Below are 23717 nucleotides of genomic sequence, written 5' to 3' on the forward strand. Positions count from 1 at the left end.
GCCCCTATGACTGCGGGATTTACATTCTTCCTAGCACCACGCCACCCCGGGGATGTCTGTACTCTCTGCTGGGACCAGAGACGAAGGCTATGGAGACCTACGTTGGGGACTCCCTAGCTACAGGATTTATCCGTCCCGCTTCCTCTCCCGCTGGCGCAGGTTTCTTCTTCATAGAGAAAAAGGACAAGACCCTGCGCCCGTGCATTGACTACCGAGGACTCAATGACGTTACTGTGAAGAACCGTTATCTGCTACCACTAATTTCCTCGGCCTTCAAGACACTCCAGGGGGCCACTGTTTTCTCCAAGCTGGATCTACAACACACCTACCACCTGGTGTGGTTACGAGAGGGGGACGAGTGGAAGACCGCCTTCAACACGGCCAACAGCCACTACGAATATCTGGTCATGCCCTTTGGCCTCACCAACGCCCCTGCCATGTTCCAGGGTCTGGTGAATGATGTTCTCCGCGACATGCTGAACCGGTTTGTCTTCATCTACATTGATGACATCCTCATCTTCTCCCGCTCCCCCCAAGAACACGTGCACCACGCCCACAGGTTCTTCAGCGCCTTCTGGAGAACCAGTTGTTTGTTAAGGTGGAAAAGTGCGAGTTCCATCGCTCCACCATTCCCTTTCTGTGCTACATCATCTCTGCTGGGAGTGTCCAGATGGATCCCGAGAAGGTGAAAGCGGTGGTGGATTGGCCTCAACCTACATCCAGGAAGCAGCTGCAACGCTTCCTGGGGTTTGCCAACTTTTATCGCCGCTTTATCCGGGGTTACAGCACCCTGGCCTCCCCCTGTCTGTAGCTAGATATTATGCAAATCAAGGCCTCTTAGAAATAGAAAGTCAACTCAGGTGCCTGGTTACAGCTAACGTTAACGTAAGACAACATGCTAGGATTCTTACCAGCTGAATGTCTCTCTGGTTGATAATGTTGGCTAAGTAGGTCAAAGCAATGTATAGCAAGGTACGTCCAAAAAATTGCTAAATAACTGGCTAGCTAGCTAATGTTTCAACCCTTAATGTTAGCTAATGTTCAGTTAGTTAACGTTCGGTGACGTGCTAGCAGGAAGAAGTGAGGCTAACTAGCAAGCCTACAGTTGTTAATGATGTCCATGTTACGTCAATCTAACGTAGCAGGCGTAAAATAAATGCCTGAAGCTACCTGAACCACATCCTGGTCATGACGAGAAAAAAATAAACTGTCAGGGGAGGTTCTCTTCTGCACTATTCAACCACTTCAGTAAATGTGAAGGAGGAGTTAAGACGGAGGGTCGCCTTGTTAATATGCGGATGGAAACTTCAGACAGCAAGCTTGCAAATGTGCCATAGCTAACTGCTATATGTTTCACTGTAAACATCGAGAGACCCTGTCGTTCACAGGGTCTCTTCCTTTTCCCCTGAAAACCAGCTTTTGCCGATGGCTCTGAGGGTGGTGTTATGTTGACCGATACGTCACCACCATCTTTGCCGAAGGTCACAAGGATGTGTAGCTAGCTAGCCAGCTAACTAGCTAGCTAGCTTACTAATGGTACAGTGTCCACTACATATACCAAGTTAAGGTAGCTACAACATTACACAATAGATGAAAGGGAAATACACCCAGGGTCCTCATTGCGCTTTGCTGATTGCTCTTATTGTGGGCTGTTATCTGTGGAAAGTCTGTCTCACTCCCACATACTGTACGTAAAGAACATACATAACACTGTAAACAGTTGTCAGTTTATATTCTATCGCAGTAAAATGGGTGCCACAATTACACTGTCGTTCCTGTTATCACAGCTTCCCTGGTAATTAATTTTAAACTACATTTTAAGTGAAAGATTTAGTTTATGTCTGAAGCCGAAAAAGACAAGAAATTCCAAAACTAATTTGACCTAGGTTTTTCAGCATACGCAGCTTCACAACTTGTTAGTGCATAGGTCAAATTATCTTTTGAATTTCCTGTCTTTTTCTGCTTCAGACAAAGCTAAATATTTCAGGTGACATACACTAAACAGAAAACAACTACCTACAAAAACCCAGGAAGAAAAACCCCTACTTAAATATGATCACCAATCAGAGGCAACGAGGATCAGCTGCCTCCAATTGGAGATCAACCCAAACAACCCCAACATAGAAATAGAAAAACTAGAACTAAAACATAGAAATAGAAAACATAGATAAACCCAAAACACCCCCTGTCACGCCCTGACCTACTCTACTATAGAAAATGACATCTTACTAGGGTCAGGACGTGACATTGTGTCTGTTGGAAAGCAGACTGAACCAGATTTTCCTGTAGGATTTTGCCTGCGCTTAGCTCTATTCCGTTTATTTTTATCCCCCAAAAAACTCCTGACTCTTTGCCAATGACAAGCATACCCATAACATGATGCAGCCACCACCTTGTTGAAAATATGAAGAGTGGTACTCAGTGATGTGTTGTGTTGGTTTTTCCCCAAGCATAACATTTTTTATTTAGGACATAAAGTAAAAAAAAATGCCACATTTTTTGCAGTTTTACTTTAGTGCCTTATTGCAAACAGGATGAAGGTTTTGGTATATTTTTTATTGTACACAGGCATCCTTTTTTTCACTCTGTCATTTAGGTTAGCATTGTGGAGTAACTACAATGGTGTTGTTCCGTCCTCAATGTTCTCCAATCACAGCCATTAATCTCAGGCCATGCAACTTATTATGTGACTTATTAAAAAAAAATCTAAAAACATAATTCAACTTTTTATTTACTTATTTATTTCACCTTTATTTATCCAGGTAGGCCAGTTGAGAACAAGTTCTCATTTACAACTGCGACCTGGCCAAGATAAATGTAAGGCTTGGGCGTAGTGGAGGAGGAATCAGACGCAGGAAGCAGCAATAAGGGTTATAGCTTTTAATGCTCGACAAGCAAAACACCAGCCAACCCAAAATGCGAACTGAGCGCACACAAAAATCAAAGTGCCCCAAACACAGGGGACAAAACACAGTGAGCGCAAAACCATGCACTAGCACAAATTAATTACAGCGCGTACCAAAGCAACACACAGAGAAACAATCCCGCACAAAGAGCAGGCGGGCCAACTAGCTAATATAGCCCCACTAATCAACCCAACTAAGGACAGGTGCAAACAATAACAGAAAGGGGGGAAAACAAAAGGAATCAGTGGCAGCTAGTAGGCCGGTGACGACGACCGCCGAGCGCCACCCGAGCAGGAGGGGGCGCCACCTTCAGTGGGAGTCGTGACAATAAAGCAAAGCAGTGCGACAAAAACAACAACACAGAGTTACACATGGGATAGACAAACGTACAGTCAATAACACAATGGAAAAATCTATATACAGTGTGTGCAAATGGAGTACGATTAGGGAAGTAAGGCAATAAATAGGCTATAGTGGCAAAATAATTACAATTTAGCATTAACACGGGAGTGATAGATGTGCAGATGATGATGTGCGAGTAGAGATACTGGTGTGCATTAGAGCAACAACAAAAAATAACAGTATGGGGATGAGGTAGTTTGGTGGGCTATTTACAGATGGGCTGTGTACAGGAGCAGTGATCGCTAAGCTGCTCTGACAGTTGATGCTTATAGTTAGTGAGGGAGATATAAGTCTCCAGCTTCAGTGACTTTTGCAATTTGTTCCAGTCATTGGCAGCAGAGAACTGGAAGGAAAGGCGGCCAAAGGAGGTGTTGGCTTTCGGGATTACCAGGGAAATGTACCTGCTGGAGCGCATGCTATGGTGACCAGTGAGCTGATATAAGGCGGGGCTTTACCTAGCAAAGACTTATAGATGACCTGGAGCCAGTGGGTTTGGGACGGATATGTAGCGAGGGCCAGCCAACGAGAGCATATAGGTCGCAGAGGTGGCACTTTGACATTCGGGCTGTAACACAACAAATGTGGAAAAAGTAAAGGGGTGTGAGTACTTTCTGAAGCCACTGTATACATACGTATTATGTTCATTACGCACATGCCACATTGTGGTAGTGGATACATTACAAAACATGGCTATACAAAAACCCTTATAAGCATATTCAATAATCAGAGAGGTACATGTAGGCATCAAGGATTAAATTCATATATACAAATCGGGCCAGATTGGATCCTAGACAACAGTAAGAGAATATTACGTTGAAAACTGTTACAATAGCTGGCCCCCAGGTTTAAACCATATAAAAAATTGCCCTCTCTCTCTCTCTCTCTCTCTCTCTGGTTAATATATATTTTTAAATGTTTAGTATAATGTGCTTCCCTGTTCCTTGCCCCCTCCACCCATCCCCCTCTATAACTGTGTGTGTTTGTGTCCACTTGCCAGGTCTGACAAAAACTGAAGCAGACATGGAGCCAGCATGAGAATGTGTGTGTGTGTGTGTGTGTGTATATCAGTGGCGTAAAGTACTACTTATGTAGTTTTTTAGGTATCTGTACTTTACTTTACTGTTTTATATTTTTGCCAACTTTTACATTTACTTCACTACATTCCGAAATAAAATTATGTACTTTTTACTCCATACATTTTCCCTGACACCCAAAAGTACTCTTTACATTTTGACAGGAAAATGGTCAAATTCACACACTTATCAAGAGAATATCACTGGTCATCCCTACTGCCTCTGGTATGGCAGACTCACTAAACACAAATGCTTTGTTTCTAAATTATGTCTGGCCCCTGGCTATGCTTAAAAAAAACAACTAAAAAAACAATTGTTTTGTCTGTCTGGTTTGCTTAATATAAGGAATTTGAAATTGTTTAGACTTTTACTTTTGATACTTAAGTACATTTGAGCAATTCCATTTACTTTTGATACTTAAGTACACTAGAGGTCAAAAGTTTTAGAACACCTACTCATTCAAGGGTTTTTCTTTATTTTTAATATTTTCTACATTGTAGAATAATAGTGAAGACATCAACACCATGAAATAACACATATAGAATCATGTAGTAACCAAAAAAGTGTTAAACAAATCAAAATATGTTTGATATTCTTCAAAAAGCCACCCCTTGCCTGGATGACAGCTTTGCACACTCTTGGCATTCTCTCAACCAGCTTCACCTGGAATGCTTTTCAACAGTCTTGAAGGAGTTCCCACATATGCTGAGCACTCGTTGGCTACTTTTCCTTCACTCTGCAGTCTGACTCATCCCAAACCATCTCAATTTGGTTGAGGTCGGGGGATTGTGGAGGCCAGGTCATCTGATGCAGCACTCCATCACTCTCCTTCACTGTCCTGTTGAAAAACAAATTATAGTCCCACTAAGCCAAAACCAGATGGGATGGTGTATTGCTGCAGAATGCTGTCGTAGCCATGCTGGTTTAGTGTGAATTGAATTCTAAATAAATCACACACAGTGTCACCAGCAAAGCACCCCCACACCATCACACCTTCTCCTCCATGCTTTACAGTTGGAAATACACATTTGGAGATCATCCGTTCACCCACACCGTGTCTCACAAAGAGAGGGAGTTTGAACCAAAAATCTCAAATTTGTCAAAAATGTCAATTGCTCGTGTTTCTTGGCCTAAGCAAGTCTCTTCTTTGCAGCAATTCGACCATGACAGCCTGATTCACACAGTCTCCTCTGAACAGTTGATGTTGAGATGTGTCTGTTACTTGAACTCTGTGAAGCATTTATTTGGGCTGCAATTTCTGAGGCTGGTAACTCCAATGAACATATCCTCTGCTGCAGAGGTAACTCTAGGTCTTCCTTTCCTGTGGCGGTCCTCATGAGAACAAATTTCATTATAGCGCTTGAAGAAACTTTTAAAGTTCTTGTAATTTCCCGCATTGACTGACCTTCATGTCTTTAAGTAATGATGGACTGTCATTTCTCTTTGCTTATTTGAGCTGTTCTTGCCGTAATATGGACTTGGTGAAATGGATTTTTACCAAATAGGGCTATCTTCTGTATACCGCCCTACCTTGTCACAACACAACTGATTGGCTCAAACGCATTAAGAAGGAAAGAAATTCCACAAATTAACTTTTAAGAAGGTACACCTGTTAATTGAAATGCATTCCAGGTGACTATCTCATGAAGCTGATTGAGAGAATGCCAAGAGTGTGCAAACCTGTCATGAAGGCAAGGGTGGCTATTTGAAGAATCTCAAATATAAAATGTGTTTTGATTGTTGAACACTTGATTCCATATATGTTATTTCACAGTTTTGATGTCTTCAATATTATTTTACAATGTAGAAACTAGTCAAAATAAAGAAAAACCCTTGAATGAGTAGGTGTTCTAAAAAGTTTTTTGTTGTTGTTGATAAAAACAAATACTTTTAGACTTTTACTCAAGTAGTATTTTACTTGGTGACTTTCACTTTTACTTCAGTCATTTTCTATTAAGGTATCTTTACTTTTACTAAAGTATGACTATTTAGTACTTTTTCCACCACTGGTGTATATGTCTGTCTGTGTGTCTGTGTGTGTGTGTGTGTGTGTGTGTGTGTGTGTGTGTGTGTGTGTGTGTGTGTGTGTGTGTGTGTGTGTGTGTGTGTGTGTGTGTGTGTGTGTGTGTGTGTGTGTGTGTGTGGAAAGGGAGGCGGGAGGGAAAGTGGAGGAGGGAGGGATCAGGGAGGGAGGCAGCAACACAGTGGGAGGACTATCCCATGCCAGAACTTGTGGCGGCTGCAGCGGCTAGCAGCCTCGACTGACTGGAGGAAGTGTGTTGAGGGTTGATGGGAGCAGAGCAGCAGTTCAGGCACTGAGCAGAGCTTCCATTTTAACACGGCCAGCAGCAGCCAACAGCCAGTAGTAGGAGCCAGCAGCAACAGCCTGGGAGGGAGCAGCAGTGGGGGCAGCAGAGCCGGAACAAAGTGAGCTCACAGAAGAAGTGCCTCTAATCACCGCATTCCAGCAGCGGAGAGCCAGTCAACTTCCTCTAAGCCTGTGTGACGGGCTGAGAGCTATTTTACTCGTCTTCACCTGGACTGGACTTTACCCACCTCTCCCTAGCAGTGTCTGACTGACGAAGGATTTTAAAGAAAGAAGGAAAATAAAACTAACTTTCTTTGGTTTTAAAACGGTAAGGTTTGGTGTTTTGAAGTTGTTTGTAGTGCTATACTTGCAGGGGAGCTGGTTTTAGTGTTGTGCTAGTACATCAAAGTAGTTCTGGAGTAGTTTCATGGAGTCTGGGGAAGTTTTAACCTGTGGTTCAGGCACATTTCGTTTAGGGGAATTGATTCAAAATACCAGGCGGAATTCAGAATAGAGAGAAGTGGGTCATTACCGGTGTCATTCAAACTACAAGCAGTGTGGTTGTGATTTGTTTGAATTCGACAGTGAGTGTCGTTCATTAAAAACCATGATCTCCTCATCAAGCTTTGGCTGCAGCTTTTCACACAGTGAGAGAATTGCACAACTGTAAATGTCCAATTTGTTGAGCCGTCTTTTGCATTGGTTTGGGTCTCCATGCTTTTTGGGGCTTTGCTGTGCCGGAGACCTTTATAATGTGAAACATTAGGTAGCATAGTCCTCACATAGCTCTATGAGTCTTGCATTTAAAAACACCTTTTTTTTAACCTCTTTTGTTGAATGGCTGGTCTGCTGGGGAAAGAAAAATATGGAGAGAGACAGAGAGAGAGTGAAAGAGAGAAAAAAAACTACTTAAACTCTTCAAGCCACAGCTGCTGCTTGGTATTCGTGGCCTCAGGCCCATTGTTGATGACATGTACAAGAGTCCCTCTTACCTCACATAGGCTACACCCTCCCTCCTTACCGGTGTCTAGATCCCTCCCCTTTATCTCCTTAAAGTCTGGATCCAGACACACACACACCTGCATTTACACCTTCGTCTCTATAAAACAATCAGAAGAAAAGCTCTAATTCATCATGAACACACATTAGAACACACACATCAAGATGATTTTCGACTATCAGGTGTGAAATGAGAAACGAGTGTAGAAGGAAGTCAGAAAACACAGGAGTTCTCTTATCTTCTCTGTCTCTCTCTCCTTTGATAAAAAGGCGGCAATTACAAAAACGGATTAGTAGGACCACGTGGTTTGGACAGGTGGGTTGGCAAAGGGCTGGTGTGTGTGTGTGTACAGCAAGCTAAGCAGAACAAGGCATTCTGTTCTTCTCACGGCCCAGACTGACTGTAGGTCTGAGGGCTGCTGGGGCAGTATAGTGTGTCACAGAAATGAAAGCTATCTCTTTTGTAGCCACACAGCACACATATGTAAGCCATTAGCTAGAGTGAAGAGAAGGAGAGAGAGAAAGAGAGAAAGTAAGTGAAAGAGAGGGATAGAGAGAGAGAGAGAAATAGAGGGAGGAGAGATAAAGTGGGAGTGTAATTCATTTTGGAACGCATTCCTCTATGGCCTTGGAAACGAAGGCGGTAATTAGGTGGTGCTTTAGGTGCCTGGTGGGTGCTGCTGTCACACACAGATTCACCCAGAGGCAGGGAAGCAACTCGCTTTTATTTCCCTTCAAAAAATCCTGTGAAGTTGAGAGACAACTACAGTATATGTTTAATTCCAGAGTCACAAAAGAAACAGTCTAAAAATATCGTCTCTTCTCCGGTCCCCCCTCCCACAGCTTTTTCCCCAACAGATTCTACCGAATTATTTATTTAGGTTCGTCTGTGTTTTTTTTCATATATATATTTTTTTATTGTTATGTTAATTAACCCCTATCTTAAATGGGTTTTTTTTGTTGCTTTTTTGCTACATATACATACTCTTTTAGCATATAGATTTTACATAGTCTTTTAGCATATACATTTTACATTTACATTACATTTTAGTCATTTAGCAAACGCTCTTATCCAGAGCGACTTACAGTAGTGAATGCATACATTTCATACATTTCCCCCCCCCCCCCCCCCATACATGATACTGTTATATATAACAATAATACATTACCAAACAAAATCTTTAATCCCAACCCTCAGCCACTCTCAGCCCATCCCACCTATCACCATAGACCACCCTTGTTTGGTTTCCATGTGCCATATATTTTTCAATTGTGCTGTGATGTTTTACAACATTTTTGAATCTTTCTAATCGCATACTATCCACAGATTGTGAGCTAAAGAAGAAAACCTTTTCTACGAGTATTATTATATTATTTATTGACTGACTATGGCTTTCCAAATCGCCCAACACTGCTATTTGGAAGGTTAATTTTAAGTGCATGTTGTGATTTTTTAACCATTCCTGAACCTGTGACCAGAAACAAGCTACATAGGGGCAATACCAGAATAAATAACCTATTGATTCTGTCTCTTCACAGCAAAACCTACAGAGCTGAGATTGTTGTATGCTCCATATGTATATAGCATTCTGTTGGTGGCAAGAATTGTATATCATAATTTATATTGAAAAACTCTAATTGTTGAGTCAAGTGTAGGTTTTTGTACCAGTTCATAAACCATGTGCAATGGAATTGGTACATCAAAAATCTCATCCAATTTACTTTGCAACTTGTATGGCGTAGCTGTCAACATTTTTGTCCTCAGATGAAACTGGTATATTTTTCTATTTATGCCAGTTCCTTTCAGACAATTTGTCTTTAATCTTTAATATATGGCAGGATAACAAGTTCCCTACCTTCTCCCTTTTCTACTTGCCTCCTCCATTTTTGTGGTAGTGCTGCAATCAGTTGATTGTAAATTTGGATTGAGCAGATATTCCCATATATTTTCCATAACTGCATATGTGACGTAACTGCTCCATTTCTATTCATAATGTCATTAATAAATATAATACAATTTTTTAACGTTTTTTCCATAAAGATTTTTTTTAAATTAATCAATATATTTGAGTTTAACCATAACATTTGTTGTAATATTTGTTCTATCTTTTCTTTTCTGGTTCTTCTGTGTTGAATGAGGGTCAAAGCCACAGTGCAGCTTTTTTTGCAACAGATTCCTCGGTTTTGTTTATTTCGGTTCTTCGGTGTTGAATGGGCATCAAAGCCACAATGTAAACCTATCGAGCGAGACAGGAAACGGGCAGAACAAACTGTGGCCTATTCTCTTCTCCCCAAAGCTACTTCATCCACCCAGCCTGTCATGTCATGGTGGGAGATGTTATCCCTTCTACTGTTTGAAGCGTGCTGCTGCTTTCTATCCATGCCAAGTTGTCTGAGTGACTGATGGGAATCAGAGTGGGTTATTAGATGGCGTCCAGATTTGAATGCTAAATACCTTCAGGAGCCCACAGTCTCTGCAAACTAGCCGAAGGAAGGATAATTGATATATTGCACCACAAGCAAAGAACATGCAGTGCTGAGTTGAAAAGCTGAACTACTGAACCCCCCCCCCACACACACAACACACACACACACACACACACACACACACACACACACACACCTACACACCTACACACCTTAACAATATCCCGGTAGGCAGCTAGACTTCCTGAAGCGTTTACGACACGTTTGGTGTGGCTGATGGTCGAAGACAAACAGCTTAGAAGATCATTCATGTGTACCTGGCTGCCGGGCCAAGCTCACTGACTCCCAGAGAGACAGTAGGCTCCGTGTGGCTGGTTTATGCATTGGTCCACAACATGGCCAAGTCCTCCCATGCTGAGCTGTACTGAGTCATATCCCCCCTGCAGAAATATCACATTAGTTTCCTTATTTATTTTTTAAATAAAACTATGGCATGTTTGACTCATTCATTATATACTAACCTTAGGCCATGGTGGAAAGGCTGACTTTGTACTTTATTGACTATAGATTTGGCTTTTGTCAATGTTTGGTTAAGAGAGAACTGGGAGGTTTCTTTTTTGGAGTGTTGCTTACATTGACTGCTCTCCTTTTCACCACTGGAACATATTTTTGGTTTAATGTGACCTTGCATTGCCACAAACTACCCTTACAAAAAATATTGCAGTCAGAGTGCAGTATAACTGCAGTTCAACTGCAGTACACTGCAGTTATTTTGCAAATTTTGCATTCAAAATAACACCGTTTTTTTTACTGCAGTTATTCTGCAATTACTGCATCCGAAATACCACAGTCGACTGCAGCTACTGCACTTTTACTGCAGTTTCAAAACTGCAATATTTTTTTGTTAGGGTGTCAATCATGAACCAAGACCATCCAATAAGAACAATTCTCAGTTTGATGTTTTGAGTCAAGGAAAGGGGGGAAGTTGTTGGCCATCACGTTGCCAGGGCGGACTGGGACAAGAATTCAGCCCTGGCATTTTATCCACACCAGCCCACATCGCAGCGTGCCGCCAACTCACACACACCCAATACACCCTACACAGGCAGTAGCACTGACACATAACATTGGCAGTACAGTACACCATTTCTGAACCATTTCTGTACCAGTGACTGGTGAGTCATGGTCCTCCTCTTTTTTTAACCAGCTGATATTTAAAACAAATACAATAAATAAAAACACCACTGGAGATACAACTCACCACTATAACTGTTCCTCTGGAGACACAACTCACCACTATAACTGTTCCTCTGTCTGGAGATACAACTCACCACTTTAACTGTTCCTCTGTCTGGAGATACAACTCACCACTATAACTGTTCCTCTGTCTGGAGATACAACTCACCACTGTAACTGTTCCTCTGTCTGGAGATACAACTCACCACTATAACTGTTCCTGTGTCTGGAGATACAACTCACCACTATAACTGTTCCTCTGGAGATACAACTCACCACTGTAACTGTTCCTCTGTCTGGAGATACAACTCACCACTATGACTGTTCCTCTGTCTGGAGATACAACTCACCACTATAACTGTTCCTCTGTCTGGAGATACAACTCACCACTATAACTGTTCCTCTGGAGATACAACTCACCACTGTAACTGTTCCTCTGTCTGGAGATACAACTCACCACTGTAACTGTTCCTCTGGAGATACAACTCACCACTATAACTGTTCCTCTGGAGACACAACTCACCACTATAACTGTTCCTCTGTCTGGAGATACAACTCACCACTATAACTGTTCCTCTGTCTGGAGATACAACTCACCACTATAACTGTTCCTCTGGAGATACAACTCACCACTGTAACTGTTCCTCTGTCTGGAGATACAACTCACCATTATAACTGTTCCTCTGTCTGGAGATACAACTCACCACTGTAACTGTTCCTCTGTCTGGAGATACAACTCACCACTATAACTGTTCCTCTGTCTGGAGATACAACTCACCACAATAACTGTTCCTCTGGAGATACAACTCACCACTATATCTGTTCCTCTGTCTGGAGATACAACTCACCACTGTAACTGTTCCTCTGGAGATACAACTCACCACTATAACTGTTCCTCTGGAGATACAACTCACCACTATAACTGTTCCTCTGGAGATACAACTCACCACTATAACTGTTCCTCTGTCTGGAGATACAACTCACCACTATAACTGTTCCTCTGTCTGGAGATACAACTCACCACTTTAACTGTTCCTCTGTCTGGAGATACAACTCACCACTGTAACTGTTCCTCTGGAGATACAACTCACCACTGTAACTGTTCCTCTGTCTGGAGATACAACTCACCACTATAACTGTTCCTCTGTCTGGAGATACAACTCACCACTGTAACTGTTCCTCTGTCTGGAGATACAACTCACCACTATAACTGTTCCTCTGTCTGGAGATACAACTCACCACTGTAACTGTTCCTCTGTCTGGAGATACAACTCACCACTATAACTGTTCCTCTGTCTGGAGATACAACTCACCACTATAACTGTTCCTCTGTCTGGAGATACAACTCACCACTATAACTGTTCCTCTGTCTGGAGATACAACTCACCACTATAACTGTTCCTCTTCTGGAGATACAACTCACCACTATAACTGTTCCTCGTCTGGAGATACAACTCACCACTATAACTGTTCCTCTGTCTGGAGATACAACTCACCACTATAACTGTTCCTCTGTCTGGAGATACAACTCACCACTATAACTGTTCCTCTGTCTGGAGATACAACTCACCACTGTAACTGTTCCTCTGTCTGGAGATACAACTCACCACTGTAACTGTTCCTCTGTCTGGAGATACAACTCACCACTATAACTGTTCCTCTGTCTGGAGATACAACTCACCACTGTAACTGTTCCTCTGTCTGGATGTACAACTCACCACTATAACTGTTCCTCTGTCTGGAGATACAACTCACCACTATAACTGTTCCTCTGTCTGGAGATACAACTCACCACTATAACTGTTCCTCTGGAGATACAACTCACCACTATAACTGTTCCTCTGTCTGGAGATACAACTCACCACTGTAACTGTACCTCTGGAGATACAACTCACCACTATAACTGTTCCTCTGGAGATACAACTCACCACTATAACTGTTCCTCTGGAGATACAACTCACCACTATAACTGTTCCTCTGTCTGGAGATACAACTCACCACTATAACTGTTCCTCTGTCTGGAGATACAACTCACCACTTTAACTGTTCCTCTGTCTGGAGATACAACTCACCACTGTAACTGTTCCTCTGGAGATACAACTCACCACTGTAACTGTTCCTCTGTCTGGAGATACAACTCACCACTATAACTGTTCCTCTGTCTGGAGATACAACTCACCACTGTAACTGTTCCTCTGTCTGGAGATACAACTCACCACTATAACTGTTCCTCTGTCTGGAGATACAACTCACCACTGTAACTGTTCCTCTGTCTGGAGATACAACTCACCACTATAACTGTTCCTCTGTCTGGAGATACAACTCACCACTATAACTGTTCCTCTGTCTGGAGATACAACTCACCACTATAACTGTTCCTCTGGAGATACAACTCACCACTATAACTGTTCCTCTGTCTGGAGATACAACTCACCACTGTAACTGTTCCTCTGGAGATACAACTCACCACTATAACTGTTCCTCTGGAGATACAACTCACCACTATAACTGTTCCTCTGGAGATACAACTCACCACTATAACTGTTCCTCTGTCTGGAGATACAACTCACCACTATAACTGTTCCTCTGTCTGGAGATACAACTCACCACTTTAACTGTTCCTCTGTCTGGAGATACAACTCACCACTGTAACTGTTCCTCTGGAGATACAACTCACCACTGTAACTGTTCCTCTGTCTGGAGATACAACTCACCACTATAACTGTTCCTCTGTCTGGAGATACAACTCACCACTGTAACTGTTCCTCTGTCTGGAGATACAACTCACCACTATAACTGTTCCTCTGTCTGGAGATACAACTCACCACTGTAACTGTTCCTCTGTCTGGAGATACAACTCACCACTATAACTGTTCCTCTGTCTGGAGATACAACTCACCACTATAACTGTTCCTCTGTCTGGAGATACAACTCACCACTATAACTGTTCCTCTGGAGATACAACTCACCACTATAACTGTTCCTCTGTCTGGAGATACAACTCACCACTGTAACTGTTCCTCTGGAGATACAACTCACCACTATAACTGTTCCTCTGTCTGGAGATACAACTCACCACTTTAACTGTTCCTTCTGGAGATACAACTCACCACTATAACTGTTCCCTGTCTGGAGATACAACTCACCACTGTAACTGTTCCTCTGTCTGGAGATACAACTCACCACTATAACTGTTCCTCTGTCTGGAGATACAACTCACCACTGTAACTGTTCCTCTGTCTGGAGATACAACTCACCACTGTAACTGTTCCTCTGTCTGGAGATACAACTCACCACTGTAACTGTTCCTCTGTCTGGAGATACAACTCACCACTGTAACTGTTCCTCTGTCTGGAGATACAACTCACCACTATAACTGTTCCTCTGTCTGGAGATACAACTCACCACTGTAACTGTACCTCTGTCTGGAGATAAAACTCACCACTATAACTGTTCCTCTGTCTGGAGATACAACTCACCACTATAACTGTTCCTCTGTCTGGAGATATAACTCACCACTATAACTGTTCCTCTGGAGATACAACTCACCACTATAACTGTTCCTCTGTCTGGAGATACAACTCACCACTATAACTGTTCCTCTGTCTGGAGATACAACTCACCACTATAACTGTTCCTCTGTCTGGAGATACAACTCACCACTTTAACTGTTGCTCTGTCTGGAGATACAACTCACCACTACAACTGTTCGTCTGTCTGGAGATACAACTCACCACTTCCTCTGTCTGGAGATACAACTCACCACTATAACTGTTCCTCTGTCTGGAAATACAACTCACCACTATAACTGTTCCTCTGTCTGGAGATACAACTCACCACTTTAACTGTTCCTCTGCTCTAGCCATTTTGTTTCCCTCCCTGTTGTGCTGTCTATCTGTCTCAGCATCTTCTCTGCTGTCACTCTGTGCTTCTTTTTTTCCCTGTTTAGCTGTTATTATAAAAGTCAAGCTAATGACGTAGGCTATATTGCATATGTGTTCCCCTGCATCAACAGCTAACCTAAGTATTATTAATATTACATAGCTCCAGATGAACATTTTCCCCTGGTGTCACTGGTGCCAATAACCTTTACACCAGCCCATGATTTTCCTCTAACACGTCCAAGCAGGAATGCAAGATTCAATATATTTTGATGTGCAACCTAATCCAGTGATTATCAGGAATTGTGGGTTGACAATAAGACGATACAGTAGTTGCTATATTTTACTGTCAAAATAGAACTCCAGAATTTCCAGATTGTTTTGGTTCAATAGAGATGAATTACATACAGTTCATCTTTACGCACACTAACGTGGGGTTCAACGCCTGAGGAAGTGGAAACTCAAAGCAGATCGCTAACTCTACATATAATACCTACTGCTAGCAGCCATGTATTTATCCAACAGTAAAGGTAATGTCCTAAAAAAAACATTGCTATTTTAGGTTACTACCCATGAGCCCTATAGGCCTGTTTCCTCACAATGGCAGGTGTGCATCAAACATCCTCTCTTCGACAGGGACAAGAGGACAAAGCTACCAAAGCTGTGTTTTTCCCGCAATTGCATTTTGAAATGTTATATGATCACAATGCATTTTTCTCTCGAGTGCATGGGGGAGAAGAGAGTAGCTCACTTATCACAGTGGCAGGCTCCAGTGAGTGCACAAGCACAGGGACAGGGCTGACACCTTCATATAGGAATCATGAGCATAATGCACATTACTATTTGACCAAATCATGGTTTTAACCGTCTAATGGAATGCTTTGAAGTGAAGTGACAATGTAGAGTGTGCTCACAAAAATGTGTGTGTCAATTTCGACCAACCCACCCAACAAAAAAATGATCCAGCCCATCTGGCATTTACCAGAATTGGCAGATAGTCAATCCGCCCCTGCATGTGGCCAATATAACCTAATAAATGAATGTTGGGCGACCCCGGTGCAGTCAAATTATTTAGTAGAACGGGGCCTATTTGATGCCAACTACTTTCCCAGTGATCTTTGAATCATGTACTTTGTTCACTACATTCCCTCCAAGTATCAAACTTTCCCCTATCTATTAACTGATCTACTGATTCATTGAAATCTGCCTCAATGCATGACATGGACTATTATGGCAGTTATTGTAATGGTTTCTGGCCAGACAGTGCTGTTGAAATGGTGCTTGCTTGGTAAGTCAGGATATATGACATTAACCAATAAAAATATTATTAGAACTTCTAAAGATGGTTATCTGTGGAAGTAAAGACATGAGTTTATGGCTGCATAGTGAGTTAAATCCCCTCTGTGTGGTTTTAGACACTGGCTTTAAAGGATTATACTGCTTCTCTCACCTTAAGCTGTTTCATGTGCTGCTCATTTTCCCTCTAAACACAGGACTCCCTCTCTTTTTCCCTTCCCTTTACCATTCATATTTCTTGCTTGTTTCACTTCTCTTGAGTTTTATCCACATCTCAGCTTCTCGTCTATTTCTATCCATATATATCTTGTTTTTAAATGTATCTCTCCTACTGTCAAAAATACGCACAAACATAAATCTCCATCACGATCACCACAATGTGTTCTTTATGGAAAATGCAACCAAATAATATACAAACAAAATGTGGACATCGTAATTGGACTCAGTTGCTGTGGTCCAACCCTCCAATACGATTAGGGAACCTTCGAAAGCACTCGAGGTGTCATAAAAAAAATGCACACCCCCCTCCACAACATAAAAAATATTTTCACATGACCGTCCCCACTCATTAAATTAACTCAAAATAATGATTACGACCACAAATAACAATATCTGTAGCGACCCAAAAATCTAAGTTAAAGAATAGGACTAAATTCAAACTTTATTTTAATGGTATTTTCTGTTTCTTAGATTTTTGGGTGAGATGGAGATGTGAATCCAACATATCAATTATTAATTTGTAGACCAGCTGGAATTAAAGCCAGACTAAGTCAGTGGCACAGATTAAACTACCCAAGCAGTAGATACATCACATTTAAATATTGATATTTGGTTGCAGTGTCAACCAAACACAATTCAATATTACACTACCGTTCAAAAGCTTGGGGTCACTTTTTGAAAGAAAAGTACATTTTTTGTCCATTAAAATAACATGAAATGGATCAGAAATACAGTGTATAGACATTGTTAATGTTGTAAATGACTATTGTAGCTAAAAATGGCAGATTTTTTTATGGAATATCTACATAGGCGTACAGAGGCCCATTATCAGCAACCATCACTCCTGTGTTCCAATGGCACGTTGTGTTAGCTAATCCAAGTTTATAATTTTAAAAGGCTAATTGGTCATTAGAAAACCCTTTTACAATTATGTTAGCACAACTGGAAACTGTTGTCCTGGTTAAAGAAGCAATAAAACTGGCCTTTTTTAGACAAGTTGAGTATCTGGAGCATCAAAATTTGTGGGTTTGATTACAGGCTCAAAATTGCCAGAAACAAAGAACTTTCTTCTGAAACTCGTCAGGGTATTCTTGTTCTGAGAAATTAAGGCTATTCCATGCGAGAAATTGCCAAGAAACCGAAGATCTTGTACAACGCTGTGTACGACTCCCTTCACAGAACAGAGCAAACTGGCTCTAACCAGAATAGAAAGAGGAGTGGGAGGCCCCGGTGCACAACTGAGCAAGAGGACAAGTACATGAGAGTGTCTAGTTTGAGAAACAGACACCTCACAAGTCCTCAACTGGCAGCTTCATTAAATAGTACCCGCAAAACACCAGTCTCAACGTCAACAGTGAAGAGGCGACTCTGGGATGCTGGTGTTCTAGGCAGAGTTCCCCTGTCCAGTGTCTGTGTTCTTTTGCCCATCTTAATCTTTTCATTTTATTGGCCATTCTGAGATATGGCTTTTTCTTTGCAACTCTGCCTAGAAGAGCGAGCGAAACAGAGCCCCTCTATCTTAGTATGTGTAGCCCATGTATCTGATGCTGTCTGGACATGTCATATTATTTTTGGCCCGACAGCATCAGATACATGGGCTACAAATACTAAGACAGAGTGCCACTGTTTGCCTTGCCCGGATGCTTTCTTTGGTGAAATAGATTCAATTACGAAACATGGATAGACATGAATGAGAAATTATTTTAGAAGTTTGTTTCTTTTGTGTTATTGTATATATTTTTTAAGGAATACACACCACTTTGTAGGCTGAATGTCATTACACTTAGGGTGTTTGTAATAGATGTCCCTTTCCATTCAAATTGCGGGTGCACAGTACACTGTCCATAAAGCCAGCCATACAAATAGCCTTCCCTTCCAAGGGCCAGATGTCCCTATGGTCTTAAAGTCAGCCCTTTCATACCGCTAAACTGCATTTGCCTTTTAGTAGAGATTGGAATGATTTTAGTAGCCTAGTGGTTAAGCACATTGGGCCAGTAACCGAACGGTCACTGGTTCAAAACCATAGGTGAAACATTTGTTGATGTGCCCTTGAGCAATGCACTTAACTGTAAGTCGCTCTGGATAAGAGTGTATGCTAAATGACTAAAATGTATTTTAAATTGTTGGTGTTAAGCTAGCCTGCCCTATCCAATTGATGTCCCTGAAGCAAACACTGTAACAAGACTTTTGGAATTGATTGATGATTTATTTGAACAGGGAAATATACCAAACCTAAGCTGAAGCATTTAATATGTTGAACCATCATAATTCTATTGAAAAAAATACACCTTCCAACGATTAAGGTTCAAAATGTTATGGCCCCCCTAAACTGGGTCTGTGCCCCACCTTGGCCACCCCATTCAAAATGTTCTGTACACGCCACTGGTGGTGTGCCCAAGTGGGAGATCTCTCTTTCCATTAATCAAATGGGGGGTGTACAGTGCCCTGTTGGAATTGCAGTATATTAGTGGATAAACTAATAGGTAGCCTACAGGAGACTTTTGAAGTAGCCTATATCCAGATTAAAACATTGTGACTTGCTGTGTTCATGCCACACATAAAATGTAATACACTTTAAAATTAAAAGTGAAATGACAAATATTAAGGCTATATTGAAGAATTAGGTTCTAGGTGCACGAGGGAAAGCCGCTCAGATCAAATAGGAGGCAGAGAGCGTGTTAAGGTTTCCTGAATAACTGGCCCTGCTGGGAGCATATGTGGCCATTATTATAGGACAATTTAGGAGATTGATGATCCACTAAAGAATGCATCTAGCCTAGGCAACCATTTGTATCAGTTGTGGGTCTACTGTCAACAGTTTATAAGGTCTAGGAAGGCACAGTAGCCAGCGTTTCTGGATGTATTGTTACTTCTGATAATGAGATGTGCTTTCTTTAGTGGATTTTCTTTTGAACCTTTATTTAACTAGGCAAGTCAGTTAAGAACAAATTCTTATTTTCAATGACAGCCTAGGAACAGTGGGTTAACTGCCTTGTTCAGGGGCAGAATGACAGATTTTTACCTTGTCAGCTCGGGGATTCAATCTTGCAACCTTTTGCAACCTTACAGTACCAGTCAAAAGTTTGGACACACCTACTCATTCAAGGGTAGATTTTAGATTCTTCAAAGTAGCCAACCTTTGCCTTGATGACAGCTTTGCACACTTTTGGCATTCTCTCAACCAGCTTCACCTGGAATACTTTTACAACAGTCTTGAAGAAGTTTCCACATATGCTGAGCACTTGTTGGCTGCTTTTCCTTCACTCTGCGGTCCAACTCATCCCAAACCATCTCAATTGGGTTAAGGTTGGGTGATTGTGGAGGCCACGTCATCTGATGCAGCACACCATCACTCTCCTTCTTTGTCAAATAGCCCTTACACAGCCTAGAGATGTGTTGGGCCATTGTCCCATTGAAAAACAAATGATAGTCCCATAAAGCGCAAACCAGATGGGATTGTGTATCGCTGCAGAATGATGTGGTAGCCATGCTGGTTAAGTGTGCCTTGAATTCTAAATAAATCACCGACAGTGTCACCAGCAAAGCCCCCCCCCCCACACCATCACACCTCCTCCTCCATGCTTCACTGTGGGAACCACACATGCGGACATAATCCGTTCACCTACTCCGCGTCTCACAAAGACACTGCGGTTGGAACCAAAAATAAAAAATTTGGACTCATCAGGCCAAAGGACAGATTTCCACCAGTCTAATATCGGTTGCTCATGTTTCTTGGCCCAAGCAAGTCCCTTCTTCTTATTGGTGTCCTTTAGTAGTGGTTTCTTTGCAACAATTATACCATAAAGGCCTGATTCACTCAGTCTCCTTTGAACAGTTGATGTTGATATGTGTCTGTTACTTGAACTCTGTGAAGTGTTGATTTGGGCTGAAATCTGAGGTGCAGTTAATTGCCAATTTCTGAGGCTGGTAACTCTAATGAACGTATCCTCTGCAGCAGAGGTAACTCGTTGTCTTCCTTTCCTGTGGCGGTCCTCATGAGAGTCAGTTTCATCCTAGTGCTTGATGGTTTTAGCGACTGAACTTGAAGAAACTTTCAAAGTTCTTGAAATTTCCTGCATTGACTGACCTTCATGTCTTAAAGTAATGATGGACTGTCCTTTTTCTTTGCTTATTTGAGCTGTTCTTACCATAATATGGACTTGGTCTTTTACCAAATAGGGCTATCTTCTGAATACCAAACCTACCTTGTCACAACACAACTAATTGGCTCAAATGCAATTATAAGAAAATAAATCCCACAAATGTACTTTTAACAAGGCACACCTGTTAATTGAAATGCATTCCAGGTGACTGCGTCATGAAGCTGGTTGAGAGAATGCCAAGAGTGTGCAAGCTGTCATTAAGGCAAAGAGTCGCTACTTTGAAGAATCTCAAATGTAAAATATATTTTGATTTGTTTAACACTTTATTGGTTACTACATTATTCTATATGTGTTATTTCATAGCTTTGATGTCTTCACTGTTGTTCTACAATGTAGAAAATAGAAAAAAATTAAGAAAAACCCTTGAATGAGTAAGTGTGTCCAAACTTTTGACTGGTACTGTATATTGAACATGTTGGTGCAGCTTTGAATGATTTGATGTGTGGTATGATTGCTAGTTAGCCTATTGCAGATCTGGACAAACAATCCACTTACCACTATTTTCACTATGAATGGTGAATAGAGGGCAGGATAGACAGTAAGACTGGTAGACTATATTGACTTGTGGTATAGTTAGCTCGCGGAAAAGCGTAGTGCGTAAGGGAAGCACCAAAACACCTTGATTAGGGAGGCACATGCAAGCAGATGAGGAAATGTGACTAGGATGGAAGAAATTAGGCCTATATAGTAAAACCTGCAAAATACTGAATGTAAACCTTGGGTAAATGCACTACCCTCCCCTGTGCCCAATAAAAAAGACATACAACCCTCCCCAAAGCAAAATAAAAAGTTACACCCACTCTTCTATTTTGGACCCCACCCCCCCAAGTAATTTTTGAACAGTCCCTTAGATTACTTTATTATTTGTGACGGTCCAGAATGCTGGGTTTTTGGCAAACGTTGTCACCACAATGTGATCAAAAATGTAAACAACCATTATATCAATGTTCACATGATTGGACCATGCTTCAATTCTCAGAGGCTGACCGACATTGATTACCAGTGGGTGGATTTTATCCCAAGCTTGTCAACAGCGCTCAGTGTTTCTTCTGTTGCCTCCTCTGCAGTTTGTGATGGGAGATTCCATGCCGTGTCAGCTACAACCTGGTGAGGGGTGTGGTTCCCAGGAGAGATCAGGGCTGTGTGTCAATACTCTGAGGTGGCACCTCTCTTTACCTCCATCCTCTCCTTCAGGATGGCTGAAAGAAATGAAGCCATTGGAGACTTTTGAGATGCAGTCTCAGGTCTCAGTGCTGAGTGCTCTATGCTTATCTCAGTCCTGCTGACAGCGCCCACGCACCACAGCCCAGCCCAGCTTTACCCATACCCCCAGGGCTGTGTCAGCCAGGGAATCCAGAGTAACACCTAAATCCCTAGCATCCTAACCGAGCAGACCTGTTTCAGCTTGTTCTCTATGGAGTCTGCTGGCAACCTACTTTTTCAAACAACACATAGCTTTGCTCTACTACCCTTCTTCTTCCGCAGTCAACTGTCTACTCCCAGTCATTGTGCCATGGGTGGGCTGTGGGCTGAACTTTGCGATCCTTGGCACGGCTGCCTTGGTCGGTTGTTGTGTTGTGCTGTTGTGGCCGAGCACCATGCCCCGAACCAGGAACAAAAGCACTCCGTGTAAATTAAAGAGCAATTATCTGTAGTGCGTGCTGGGGCAAGTGTCTGCTGTTTGCCTGACTTGAGTGATGAGAGGCAGAATGGGACTATTGGAGAGAGGGGCCTACTTGAAAAGAACTACCGCAGCATAGCATATGTCTGGATGATTTATACTGATATGCGATTGAGTATAAAATTAAGGAGTTTCAGGATGAAATGTAACACAGGAGTGGGTTACCCTAACTTCTTTCACATGTCTGTGCTCACATTGAAATGTACATTTGTCGTCAAGTACACTGACATATGTTTTGATGTATCAAATAGACCTATGTTTTGGAAATTAAAATGTCTCAATTGAATGAAAGTAGGATAGTCTGTTAATAAAGTAATTCAGCTTTACTATAATTTAGGCCTACCCTCCATAGAACATCATGGGATAAGGGAAGACTTTGCGCACATTGATTCTTTCAAATACCTCTGCAAGGGTAGACTATTAAACACAAACAGACCTTTAACTTCAGCGTTTGAATAACTTTATTGAAACGACATTCCATAACACCTTAGAGTCATTCAGAGGTTAAGTAGTGGTGGTTTCCAGGACCCCTCTCCTCTCTCTGTCACCATGCTCAGACACTTTCTAAAACACAGTCCAGTCCAGCCTTCCTCTCACACAGTCCCCTTCGCCACTGAAAACACAACTCTCAAGTGTTGACCGGTCGACCTGTTCATTAATTTCTCATTAGTCAACAGTTTTTCCTGCAGCTCCTGAGGGAAATAGACTAACCCCACTATTAACACCAACTGCAGACCCTCGTGACCGCCCCTTACACACACACACACACACACACACACACGCACGCACACGCACATACACGCACACGCGCACAAATCCTACACACAAACCCTCCACTCCCCCCAGTCCGTTTCCCCTAGCGATGACCCTCTCACTCACACACACACGCACACACAAGCACGCACGCACACACACACAGACACACGCACACACACACACACACACACACACATAGCCCCCTTTTATTCCACTGAGGGGTGGTTTAAGTCCCCTGGGTGCAGTAGGCCGCGGCTCCCTGGTTTACAACCCTGGCCCCTCTTTCCAGAGTCCTTCAAAGTGTTTGACTGTAGCCTGCAGTCACTTCAGACTTAATTAACAGGCACATTCCCCAATGGGACAGACCAAG

At 42.1% G+C, this 23717-nt stretch overlaps 1 protein-coding gene across 1 annotated transcript in view; it reads left to right on the forward strand.

Moving 5' to 3' along the window:
* Positions 1-6602: 6602 nt before the first annotated feature.
* The window catches only part of LOC106599720 (tensin-3), a 78501-nt gene continuing 61386 nt past the window's right edge, over positions 6603-23717 (forward strand). Inside the window, exon 1 of the mRNA XM_014191019.2 lies at positions 6603-7017. The gene's annotated coding sequence lies outside the window, so the exon portion shown is untranslated. The remainder of the gene's footprint in view (positions 7018-23717) is intronic.

Source organism: Salmo salar, chromosome ssa03 (genome assembly GCF_905237065.1).
Source record: "Salmo salar chromosome ssa03, Ssal_v3.1, whole genome shotgun sequence".
In the NCBI taxonomy this organism is placed as follows: Eukaryota; Metazoa; Chordata; class Actinopteri; order Salmoniformes; family Salmonidae; genus Salmo; species Salmo salar.